The 13,680-nt window shown below is 37.1% G+C and overlaps 1 protein-coding gene and 1 long non-coding RNA gene across 2 annotated transcripts in view; one reads left to right on the top strand and one right to left on the bottom strand.

The window, feature by feature from the left end:
- The window catches only part of LOC126370947 (uncharacterized), a 195,769-nt gene that overhangs the window by 39,354 nt on the left and 142,735 nt on the right, over positions 1-13,680 (top strand). The window lies entirely within an intron of this gene.
- On the bottom strand, positions 4,032-5,209 carry LOC126371013 (uncharacterized). The gene is made up of 2 exons (XR_007566937.1): positions 5,113-5,209; positions 4,032-5,041 (listed from the first exon to the last, which is right to left on the bottom strand). It is a non-coding gene; the product is annotated as an uncharacterized LOC126371013 (long non-coding RNA).

Genomic DNA, 13,680 nt, shown 5'->3' on the forward strand with positions numbered 1-13,680 from the left:
TTGTCCGGCCAAGTAGTTAATGCCATCTGCGGCAAATCTACAATAAGTCACGTCAAAAAATAAAATAAAAAAAAATGACCGTACCTAGCAGTGGGACGTATATGAGCTGTTTATTTTTATTACTTGTTTTTTATTATTCTATAAAGTTCGTTGTTTTGTTTATGGCTAATACAACAACATTTTCCAAATACAAATTTTGTCGACACAAAATTTGTCTACAACTCCGCCTATGTCATGTCGACCTATTGACCATAATCTCACTAGGTCACACACATCCAAGCATTCTTCTAAAGCAGGTTTCATTAGTTCGAGTCCTGTTCGTATTTTTATGTTTATTATTGGACCGGTTTAAAAATATAATAGCAATTCAATGGTGCTGATTCCAATACACATCTAATTTTATTTAAAGTTATACCTATCATTTTTTTATTCGACGAAAAGGAAAGGGACAGGCAATCGACATGCATAAATTTTATGGAACAAACGTAAATTTAGGCAGAAATTTAAAAACCCTCCCACAATTTTATATTGATCAATAACCCGACATAATTAAGTTGACAGCACACGTCAGATGCCTATTTTATTCGCCCAGGTTATGCATTAATTTTAAAATTAACAATTGTCAATCATCCGTCCCTTTCCTTTTCGGAGGATAACAGAATGACGGTTATACTGAAAATAAAATTAGGAGGTGTCTGCAGGAATCGGGGCTAGTAATCGAATAAATGTAGGCGATTTTGCTCCTAATAATTTATAAACTTGTAGATATCCCTATTATTTTAAATGGAAGCATTCTCCGGGGTCAACGTTTTTTACAATGACAGTTTTGGTCGAGTTTTCGTTCCTCGACTTTTTACAATAACATATTGTTCACCTCAAGCAACTTCAAATAAGTCTTTTGCAAAATACTCGAATATAAGTACCACGTGGACCTTTCAAACATTCGTTGTCTGGCAGATATTTTAAAGAATTTAGTGCATTTGGTCCAAGGTGCACCTAACGGTTCTCATTACATCATTGAGGAATGATCGTTACTTGAGATGGGCTTCCTCGTAATGTTATGTTGGTACAACGGTTGATGGCCTCCGTTTCATGTCAATATTGATGTGGGTCATCATTCTTTTCCTTATTCTTTAACTTTTCAATGTCATTCTTCCCGTCTCGTTTTGTATTTATCTCGTTTAGTTTTTGGCATAAGGTTTTTTTCTTTTCGTTCATTTATGTCGAATTTGACTTGAAATGGTGGTGAAATTGTGTTTGTCTTCCCGGGCACGTCGACATTTAGGTGATATATCAATCCCATAAATTCGACTAGTATCGACTGTGTGTAGTGTAACTTGGCTAAGGCCAGGCCACTAAATATTTTTTACTTCTTCAACCTAAGGGTACCTACAGTGTTAATTAACTATAATTCTTTTCAGTTCAATGCGACACGTACACCGAAAGATGTTTCTTTTTATATATACTAATTGCGCACATTGATCTTAACTTGTGAACTATACGAGTTAAAAAAAATAAATAAATAGCAACCGAGTAAAGGTACTTAGATCGCAATCTTAAAAACCTTTTAATCGTGAAGTACGGCTATGTATCACACTAGTCGGTATTTTTGCTTTATGTCCTTCATCTCCAGATATTTTCTGACTCACACAATTTTCTGACTCTATATACTCACGCTTTATAATACCGTCGGCGTTTCTGGACAAGTAGTTAATGCAATAAGTCACGTCAACTAATAAAAAAAAACACAGCTTTAATATTACCTACTGAAACATTTTTTTTTTTTGACGTGACTTATTGTAGATTTGCCGCAGATGGCATTAACTACTTGGCCGGACAAATGGGGAGCGCTGAAGGCTCTCACCCGGTACAACGTTTAAGACAACAGGCCTGAGGGTGCCCAGTTGGGCGCGAACCTCGGCTCAGGGCGTCGTCTGAGAGGAAAAATATTTGAAAGAATTAATCGACCCTAGTGGGTCGATAGCGATAAGCGCTGAATGAGGGAAATCGTCGACCACGCCGGCGGGGTCGGTATCGGGGTCCTGAAGTGTTTGGTGTCGCGAGCTGATTGGCTGCCTCTATGGCTAAAGTGATCGGGTCGTCGGGATCGTATATTACGTCCTTCGGACGCCGATACTTTTCAGTACCGTCCCTAAGCGGAATGTACTCGGAAGCCGCAACTACCAGGGGATTTGGGTGGTGCGGAGCAGAATCGAAAAAACGTTTGGAAGCTAATTTGAGCCATTGGGCAATGGTTGGCAGACCTAGGTCAATGTGCAGATTTTCATTGCGAAGGAACCACGGAGCTCCCGTGGCTTTCCGCATGAAACGATTTTGTATTACCTGTAGACGGTGGATTTGAGAGGGACTCGCATGAGCGAAAACTACCCCTGCATAGGTCATGATCGGACGGATGCAAGTCGTGTAGATTTTCACCTTATTCCTAAGGGACAATTTACTTCGCTTGTTAAGGAGACAGTGAAGACGGCCCATTACAAACGCGGCGCGATCGCGCACACGTTTGATATGGGCCTTGAAAGTAAGACGTCTATCTAAGACTACGCCGAGATATTTGACTTGCTCCTCCCAAGGGATCGGCTTGCCAAACATCTTGATGACTTTAAGTTGACGGCGTGACCGTGGCGTGTTATAATAGCCCTTTGAAAAGTACACCGCTGCACTTTTCTCCGGGTTTACCTCGATTCTCCATTTGCGAAACCACTTGCCCAAGGCATTGGCCGCGCGTTGGAGGATTCCGGTCATCATAACTCGACCACGGCACGAAGAATAGATGGCTGTATCATCCGCAAATAAAGCTAATTCGGTATTAGGGGATTTGGGAATGTCACTAGTATATAATGAAAATAGTAAAGGGGAGAGGACGGAGCCTTGTGGGACTCCGGCATGTATCGGGTGCGGTGACGAGAGCGTCCCCTCCACGCGGTAGCGAAAGGTTCGATTTGAGAGGAAGTCTCGTATGATGTGCACGAGACGGTCTGGCACTCCCAGTGAATAAAGCTTGTAGATCAAGCCGTTGTGCCAGACTTTGTCGAACGCTTTCGCCACATCGAAGAAGAGCGCTCCCGTAGCGACTGGTTTTTTTAAGTTTAATCCTACTGAAACAAACAGATCAAAAGATCGTCGAAAAAGGCCCTTAGAATACTTTTGAATAGGTAGGTGTTGTACAGTAATGATTGTGGATAGACCTTCTGGGATGATAAACTGAAATATTCGACGTTCCTTCTTATACCAGGGGGTTAGCCAAGTTGCAAATTGACAGTGACAGTGATAAAAATGTGTGGGATTGACATAAGGTGACATGTCAATCTTAAAATTATATTTCAATCACTGACACTTTTAGAAATCGTTTACAGTATTGCACTTACATACAGTCAGTTGCACTTTAATACCTAAATAATCCGACCTAAGCTTTGCGTCTACCAAAATCTACTAAGAGACGCATTTGATATATCGTCGACAAGTTACTCAGGAGTATACTCCCATCTTTCAGAACTACATAAATTTCAGTCTACACTTTGTACTTTGAAACGGTGGCTTTTGTTACACTTCCATACATCATAACATGAAAAGGGATACTTGGGAAAAGATCCCCTTTTATAAAATTGGATATTCTTCATTCTTTGACTTATCGGCGGATATTTGTTTGCTCAATGAGATTTCATTTGAAGTTTTTATTTGCGTGGACAAGGAATTTACGAGTTATATTTTGGGCTATAATGTAACAGTCTATGAGTACAGTCATGAGAAATATAATGTACCCACTTTAGGACTCTGTCGCACTAACATATTTGACATTTAGTGAGACTTACAGTTCGATTTGTCAAAAGAGTTAATGTGACATGGTACCAAAGTGTATACACATTAATGTTCGTGACCGTACCTAGAATAATGTTTATAGATTTTTTTTAATATATCTGTCGTAACAGTAGGGTCGGTCGGTCGTAACATCATCATCAGAATAGAGGGTGGGCGTTATAAGAGTGGGCGTTAGAAGACAATAATGGCCGTCATCAGTATCACAATCATTTTATTTACTTCCACATAGTTTTTGTATCACGATTAAATAAAGTCACAGCATAAGGTACACACTCACGGCAACGTCACGGTATTCGTAACGGTTACACAGTCTCTCGTTATCTAGCGCGCATAAGGACGTTAGCGCGAAGGGGCTACTCGCCCTCTACTTGCCCTCCACCACCCATGGTTCCTATATTCGGACCGAATCATCGGGACATGTGAACGTACTTGCTAGGTACTCTTTTCCGATCACACTTTCTTGACGTCCCTACAAGTTATAGGTGAGCGACTATAGCACTCCACGTTCCGATCGTAATTATTCGACACGTCCGCTCAAGACGATGGTTCGCGGTAGACTGCCCGACTAGAACGGCAGTGCACGTCCGCTCGACACGACGACTCTGTAGTGACTCTCGACTTCACTCCGCTCTGCTCGTACGCCACCTTTCGTCGGAGCGTTGCAACTTCATGATGGAAGTGTTGCAACTTCATTGTATTTTCCGATTTGATCAATTTCTCTTCTTTATTCATAACTAACTCCGACACGGCCATCCTGCGTGACACACGTCCTCGTGTGTTAATCTGAAACAATATACCACAGCACAGTATCCAAGGTCGCTCGGTCATTCCTGACCTGACATGAGACTCTATAAAGGACTCTACATGAGCTCTACTTGTGACTCTACATGAGCTCTACTTGTGACTCTACATGAGCTCTACTTTTGACTCTACATGAGCTCTACTTTTGACTCTACATTAGCTCTACTTTTGACTCTACATGAGCTCACATTACATCATGATAAATCATCAACTAACAATACACGGACCATTGACCAGTATTCACACATAAACAACCAAACTTGAAAATCCAATTACTCTTTACACTAAAATCAGCTGAGTAACGATATCTCACAACCAGGCGTCACTACCACCTAAATCGAGCGGTAGCAACTCATGCCACTTACACCAAGTGACGATATCTCAACACAGTCGTTGCTGCCACCTAAATCGAGCGCCAGCAACTCATGCCACTTACACCAAGTGACGATATCTCAACTCAGTCGTCACTGCCACCTAAATCGAGCGACAGCAACTCATGCCACTTACACCAAGTGACGATATCTCAACACAGCTAGCACACAAACTTTACATTTTAGTTGGTAGAATAGTGGTCAATGCGTTACACAATTTCTTTTATATCACTAATTTCTAATTTATGCAGTTCGACTAATTCTACCGGAGGTCAACTTGACTTAGATTCAGGTACACTGTCATGACCAAATACAAAGTCAACATGACATCCAGGCCTCGACCGCATACCTGTAGTTTCTAAGACGAGCAGCACAAAAGTGGCTGCAGCCCCGAACACTACAAGTGCGCAGCTCCCTATCAGAGTTGCTCCGAAACAGGTCAATGGGTTACACAATTTCTTCTACATCACTAATTTCTAATTCGTTTGACTAATTCTACCGGAAGTCAACTTGACTTAGATTCAGGTACAATGTCATGACCAAATACAAAGTCAACATGACATCCGTGCTTCGACCGCATACCTGTAGTTTCTAAGACGAGCAGCACAAAAGTGGCTGCAGCCCCGAACACTACAAGTGCGCAGCTTCCTATCAGAGTTGCTCCGAAACAGGTCAATCATAGCTTTCATTGCTCAATAAAATCAACCAACATTACACATTTACTGCAAAGGACAACAGGCTGTAATATTCCTCCCCAAACTGCGGTTACGCTACAAAACAGTCATGAGTCACAACATCCCCTCCCAGGATGGCCACCATGGTCCACGACCACAAAACGACAGAGCACCCTGCTCTCACACACACAAGTCATAAAGTCACAGTGTAGCGACCAACACCTCGAGGAAACATTACCGCATTTAAACAATTACCAATTCGGTATTATCATTATTTAGAATGTTTTGCTCCAATTTTCTCACTAATGATTTACTGTTTCGGGCATTTTTTTAAGCCTATTTCATTTAATCATAATCCAAATCATTTTACTTCGCAATGTTTACTTCACTTCATTACGATTTCCAATTATTATTTAATTAAAGTTAACAAAAGAGAACTTTCTGCACTATATTCGTTTGAAACCTAATAAAAATTCCATTATTCAAATCAGGTAAAACAGATACGACTCACCGGGACTTATAAGAATTTCCGATAAAAGATCAACCACTGGTCTTGTGACATGGTTTAGGTCTTCAACAGCACCAGCGCAGCAAGTCCGGCTGGTATACAACGCGCTGCCATGATGTCGTCACTTTACACGGCTACGGCTCAGCCCGCGCCATTTTCATCCCCGCTTGCAATCCACCAATTGCCGAACCAAGTTATAACATGAAACAAAAGAATTCACTGTATTATCGTATTCACAAGACTTTCTTTTAATCGGTTTAAAAAGATTTCAATAAAGAATGTTGAATATTGAAACATTTGATGAATGACGGTAGATAACAAAACACGTTATTTAACGAGACTCAATTATCATGTCATGATTAATTTCTTTTTGCTTGGAGTGAGAAAATACAACTTTAACCACGCAGGTTAAGCGTGTCTACACCAATTCGAAATATTTTTAGACCAAAATACAAAGATTTGACGATGATGAAAACAGATTGGAAAACGCGATACGATTGACACGGATTGACACAATATGTCTCGTCAATTTTCTTTTTAAACAAAGGGAAATAGTAATTTCCAAGTTAATTTTAAATCAATTTCCTCATTATTAGAAACGGAAATTCACCCAGCAATGAAGTCAATAACAATAAGGTTCCAGTATGAAAACGACTCACCGTAATAACAGTTTCCAAGTTGAGGTACCATAATTTCCAAACACGACTGCAGACAGTATGGAAATATTATGATGTTCACTCCATCATATCTTACGGCATGTAGTGATGCCGATCATTAACAAGGTCCAGGTCACTTCAAATTCAGGTCCATATTGTCTTGTTGTGAACGTCGCATCACATTGTCTTCATCCAAGTTCACTAATCCCGCTTCTGATGTCGTAACAGTGGGGGTCGGTCGGTCGTAACATCATCATCAGAATAGAGGGTGGGCGTTATAAGAGTGGGCGTTAGAAGACAATAATGGCCGTCATCAGTATCACAATCATTTTATTTACTTCCACATAGTTTTTGTATCACGATTAAATAAAGTCACAGCATAAGGTACACACTCACGGCAACGTCACGGTATTCGTAACGGTTACACAGTCTCTCGTTATCTAGCGCGCATAAGGACGTTAGCGCGAAGGGGCTACTCGCCCTCTACTTGCCCTCCACCACCCATGGTTCCTATATTCGGACCGAATCATCGGGACATGTGAACGTACTTGCTAGGTACTCTTTTCCGATCACACTTTCTTGACGTCCCTACAAGTTATAGGTGAGCGACTATAGCACTCCACGTTCCGATCGTAATTATTCGACACGTCCGCTCAAGACGATGGTTCGCGGTAGACTGCCCGACTAGAACGGCAGTGCACGTCCGCTCGACACGACGACTCTGTAGTGACTCTCGACTTCACTCCGCTCTGCTCGTACGCCACCTTTCGTCGGAGCGTTGCAACTTCATGATGGAAGTGTTGCAACTTCATTGTATTTTCCGATTTGATCAATTTCTCTTCTTTATTCATAACTAACTCCGACATATCAATAGTCTAGATAAGAAAAGGCGTTCTATGAGTTATATAAACGGGCTCAAGTATTAACAGAGTAAACGCTACTATGTGCTTGGAGTAAGGGCTTAAAAGACCTGGAAATAATTGGTTTAATGGTACTGGTAACACTCTTAAGCTGTGTTATCAGATAATACTACTCTACTGTACCTTTACCGTTTCAAATAACAAAACGTTGATAGCAATTCGCTGTACCTATATGCAAATAAATACGAGAAGGCAAATATGTTACAAATATTTATATATAAGGCAACCAGTATAAAGAAAAAAGTATTAAATATAACATTTACCTAGTCTTTTAAATTTTTGTGTCTTGTTTATTGATATAAATAAACTCATGTAAACAAGTGCATGCTAAACTAGAAAAAATAATCATAATCAACTCAAATTATTTCTCTCAACACCATCTCGAAGTGACGATGAGTTCGATATGATTTTACGAATACTTTAAACGAAACGAAACTTATTAAATCAAGATTCAATTAAAAGTTTCTATACTGTTTTTATTATTTCTTGTTCGAGTTCTGACGATTGATAGAAATTTCCAATTTGTTATTAAAGTACTGCGGAATAATTTAGTTCAGTTTACGTAAAGTAAATTCTAATCAAATGTACGTATTAGTAATAATGGCTTCAATCAGCTGCAAACAGATATTTCATCGAATTGATTTACTAAAATGGTATTTACTTTTTTTTAAACTTTAATTCTTACTAACTAACTTGAGTTCCTAGATTATGAAAGGAAGGCTTGCTTTTTTACACGATTCACTCTTTACCGTCGTATTACGATTATGGTTACATTTCTGAATTAGTCTTCCTAATATTAAAAATATAAAAAATTGCTTTCACGCAAAATTATCAGCTAAAAAATAAAATCAAAATTAGACCTAACTTTTAGATGATACGTAAGTAAGTTAAAAAATAAGTAAAATAAACAATCTCTCGAGACATTTTCGCTTATTAACCTTCGTCAATGTGCCATAGATAACAAAATTAAACAAGAAGTTAATAACAAACTGCGAAGATTTACTGTGGAACGAACGGACACTGCTCAAGGAAAAATAATAACAACAGTAGAAAGTTGTAAAAAACTGTGCCTACACTTATAGTTTGTTATATCCTCGTAACGCCCGGATTTCCAGACACAATAGTTAAACAATGGGATTTGGATTTTAAAAGGCATCTGGGCCTTACGACCATATAATTATATTGTAATAAACTTCTCTCGGATTAAAAATATTCACGGGTTCCAATCCCGTCTGGGCCTAGAATGTTTCGTTATTTTATTTTTTATATACCTAATTATTTTTTATTACATAGTTCGGTACTGTTAAAATGAAGTAATAGGCAAACTCCTGTCAACAAGTAGGTGTTAATTTTATTGATATTCAAACAATATTCCTGACAGACATAAAATGACACTTCGTAAATTGGAATTTACAAGTTTGAATTCTTTAAGTTAAAGAAAAGCTTGCGAAATAAATAGCAACCGTAAACAACATTGGTAGGGATCAAAGGGTAGAAGCTGCGTAAGCGCGAAAAAAACTTAAGTCTATGGGTAGAAGATTGGATAAGACACAAACACTCCTTACACGATATCTTTTTACAGTCAGATGTATAGATCTATCAAGTATTGAATTTTCCTGTTCCAAAAAATAATATAACAAAACTATGTTGATAACCCAATTTTGGCTAAGCATTCGAATTTCAAGAAATAATATCATAATTTTTACTAACTGTCTTGGGAAGCGTCTTCGCGTTTTGAAATATGCCATTTTTGCAACAGGTTTCATATTACAAAGTTCAACGTCCTCTGACTCAGAAACCCTGTTTACTTTATCATCACAAATGCATGCTTCGTCTAAAACCTCCTCTAGATCTCTGATTAATTCCTACTTAGATAACATGTTTATTGTGACGTGTCACTGTTAATTGGTATGCTAAACACGAAAAGATTTACAGTTCATTCAACTTGTTGAATATAAAATAATATGGTAAACAAAGAAATATGCCACATTCTTTGAATTCCTAGGTGATAGAATTTTGAGTGTACTGCTAGTAATAAATGGTAAAACGCTGAATACACACAATAATCTTACAGTACAGCTGAGGAAACATGGATTGCAATGAAATGCCATGGTTCATTAGTACTTATATCGAATTAGTACATCGAGTAATGTAATCAAACTGATATTCAAACTTTTACGAATATATTGTCAAAAGAAACTGATATCAAAATTTAATTGACATTTTTGGTGGAAATTGATATTTTGAGTACCTAATCATTCAGTTAAGTGATTAAAATAGACGATGATGTCTTGGTAATCCTACCACTAAAGAAAAAAAATACGTTTAAGCAAAAGGGCAATTTATCACCAGATAAATTGCATAAAGTAAGCTGGACAACAGCATCGAATACTTATCAGGAAAAACTGTGAAAAAATAAATGTGAATAATCTCACAAAAAATTGCAAGGGATTTCCAATCCGAAAAAGAAATTTACGTTAGGGCAAGGGACTTACAGTTAGAGATGTCACATTAATTTTGTCGAAACATCCGCGAACCAAGGTGAATAAACTTTGAAAACAGTCATCGAATAGTCATTAGTTGTATAATTTATTAAAAATTGTTTAGTTTATTTTGATTTATGAAGTTCACCCATGTCATGGTGAGCTTTAGTGAAATTGCTGATAACGCTTGATTTATTCTCCACATTATTAATACAGTTCATTCCTACAAAAAAAAAATATGTTTCTGTCGAATTTAGTAATGACGTCAAATTTAGCATAGCTGTCGTTGAAATTAATGCTTACCTCATTATAGTCACTTAACATGACCATATGACTAGCGGCTACTTTGTCATTGTCTATGAGTTCTTCGTATTTATGTAACATAGCTGAACTGACCTGGCTACTTCTTCCAACCCTGAGAGCTTCCGCTCAATTTGCATGTAGGTCAAAGTGGTTCTATCGTGCTTTATATCTACCTACACGTGTGCTATTTACATTTAGATAAGACGGGTTGGATTGGTTTAAAAACCAGAATACTGAAAGAGCAAGGTATTGTAGGAAAATGTGGTAACGGAACGAAACATTCTTGAGCATTTACTTAAGCTCCAGAAATAACATTTTTAGTCATATAAGACTATTATAATATTATTGTTATATTCATAGGTGCCTCAAGCAATCAGACTGAAAAGAATGGAATGAATACCACGTTTCACACAATAGGCGTCTGCGAACCTAATACGGGAAATATTTCATTCCATGGAATCCAAAGAAATTGCTGGATGAATGAACACGCTGTCTGATACATCTTGTCAGTGTAAATATGTATAGCCAACTATTACTGTCTCAGTTTTGCATAGCAATTAATACAGTTTTTTTTTGTTTATATAGATATACGAATAATTATGGAATTTTTCATTTAAGACTTTGTTGACTCGATGTGTATTTTCATTGACATTAAGTACAAAGAGATTAAAGTAACTGATGCTCCCTCTATCCTGGATATTCTATTAACCGTGTCAAGAACATAATTTTCTTCCAAAATATACTAGTTACTAATAGAGCTTTTGACATGATCGTGAATTCCTCGTGTGTTTTCATTATGTAAATCATAATAGTCAACGACAGCGTCTCCATGGTACTCGATCCAAAAGCAATTTATGTGTCAATTATAGTATTAAGTCATTTTAGTGTTGACGTGTTCCTCATACGTATCAAAATATAGTTTGGTATTAACATGTCGAACACGTAGTTTGAGATTATCATCGGTCTCCTTTATAGAGATTTATGGCTGAGGACAGACGCTACCTTTATGAATTGTGTAGGTTTTAGATAACTCATACCCTTGGACTGAGTCACTAAATCTAGTAGGTATTATCTTTACTGTAGTCTCATGAGGATTATGATTATAATTCCTACATATTCTGGACATGTGTGGTGACTGAATTAGAACACATAGTGACTTTTATGTCTTGGAATTGCATCAAGCATCTGTTGCATCACTGCTTCTAGAGAGATCAATACGAGTTTAGTACTGTCAATTTTCCGCTTATTATAAATAATACTTGCTTTGCTTGTACTGTATATTTCAACTAGATACTTCTAATACATCTGTCCTACATTTCCATATATATATTGTCGTGGGTGTTAGAACAATATATTATCGTTTCTCGCTTCGACACGTGTCATCATGTAATGTAGTTTTTATAAGCAAAGCAGTTCGTAGAGTTAAAATTGTTTACTGCAGAAGTGATTATAGATTACTAGGCACTTTATTGATTGTGTTTTTACGAATATAGAACTATCTCAGTTCTAGTTCGGGATATGATATAACATTTGATTATATTATATTATGTATTATTCGTTAATTACTTATTATGATTCATACTGCAACTTTTAGAGGAAAACTTAAACAAAATAATGTAAAAAATCTTTGTGGTTATCGGTAGGCGGTCCTCGAAATTGTATGTTCTGTACTCTGTCCAAATTTAAGAGAGTGTGGGATGCGATACGGTACCTTTGTAGCAAATTTTATTGCCAGATTATGTTTAAACGTGACTCTTTGGATTTCAGGTTTCTCAAGGAGATCAAGGTTCGTTTGTACGAAATTGCTTCAATTTCCTAAATGAAGCTCATTAGAAATAACTTGGTTTGAAAAGACTGAAAATGGAAGCAAACGCTGAATTAAATTTGATTTCGGATTTCTTTCATTTCGTTTCAAGCAGAGTTCAGGACAGAGTTGATGCAATATTCCAAATAGAAGAGCTGTATTTACAGCTTAAATTCCAAACTTTGAGAAAACCAAATCTGAATTCTAGTTAGTTTGAGCAAATGAAACTTCTACGATATCTACATTTTTTTTCTATAGGTATTATTTTTATGTTTTTGAAACGAATCTGCTTTCAACTATCTAACTAAACTAATAACGATTTCAACTTCGTGTTAATTCTGTTATAAGTCAAATAACTTAGTTCGTCTCGGAAACTATCTTTTTCTATAGTACCTATATTTAAAGGCATTTACAAACTCATGCTGATCAAGTGTAGTTGAGTGGCCTTGCTCTGCACAATGACTGTAAAGATGCCAGTGCCATTGTTAGCCATCCGTGTTCAGATCACCGATACTTGCATAAACAATACTATACTTGTAGTGCTAGGAACTATTAGGAATATGGATTAATTATTTGAACTGTTTATAAATTAGCTAAACTATTGGTAAGCTATTGGTAATTTATAAACAGTTTTATGAAGTATTTATATTGCGTGTTTTTAGCATTTTAAATTATTGATTACCTTTAAAATTTAAAATAACCAAAGTAACAACATCTTTCTTATCTTCCTTTGTTCAGTTGATCTCCGTTATTCAGCAAATATACAATTTTATTGTTACGTCATGCAGGTAATAATTATTTATCGGTTTTACTATGAACATGATGGACTTTTCACGTAATGTCCTCAAAGCTATCTGTTATATTCTCAGCTCTATATACATCACGATAATTTTTGCTGATACCTACACATGTTTACTCGCATGACACCGCAGTTTCTAGTGATCGTTATCATTCACTTGTTCGCTGGTTGTTTGTTCAATCTTCTGTCAAAAGTAAATATTGCGGATTCATATCGTGAAATGGATTCCCGGCACCTACAAAAACCTATTTCGTTTACAGACTACTTTTTCGTTTTGTTAGCATCAGCATACATGGATTCCATATCTGAATATTTTTATTTTTATAAAAGCAAGTTATAGGCCACTTTTGATTTATAATTGTATTGCCGTTCGTTCCATGACCCTTTAAAACTATATTTTGATGAAGACTATAAACCTACAGAACGCGCGAATGTTAATTTTCGGCAATGACGAATTTATCATCCGTAAGACGATCCTAAACATATTTCATTTTTTTTAACGCATCCAGCGAGACATTAATTTC

Source organism: Pectinophora gossypiella, chromosome 11, assembly GCF_024362695.1.
Source record: "Pectinophora gossypiella chromosome 11, ilPecGoss1.1, whole genome shotgun sequence".
Lineage (NCBI taxonomy): Eukaryota > Metazoa > Arthropoda > Insecta > Lepidoptera > Gelechiidae > Pectinophora > Pectinophora gossypiella.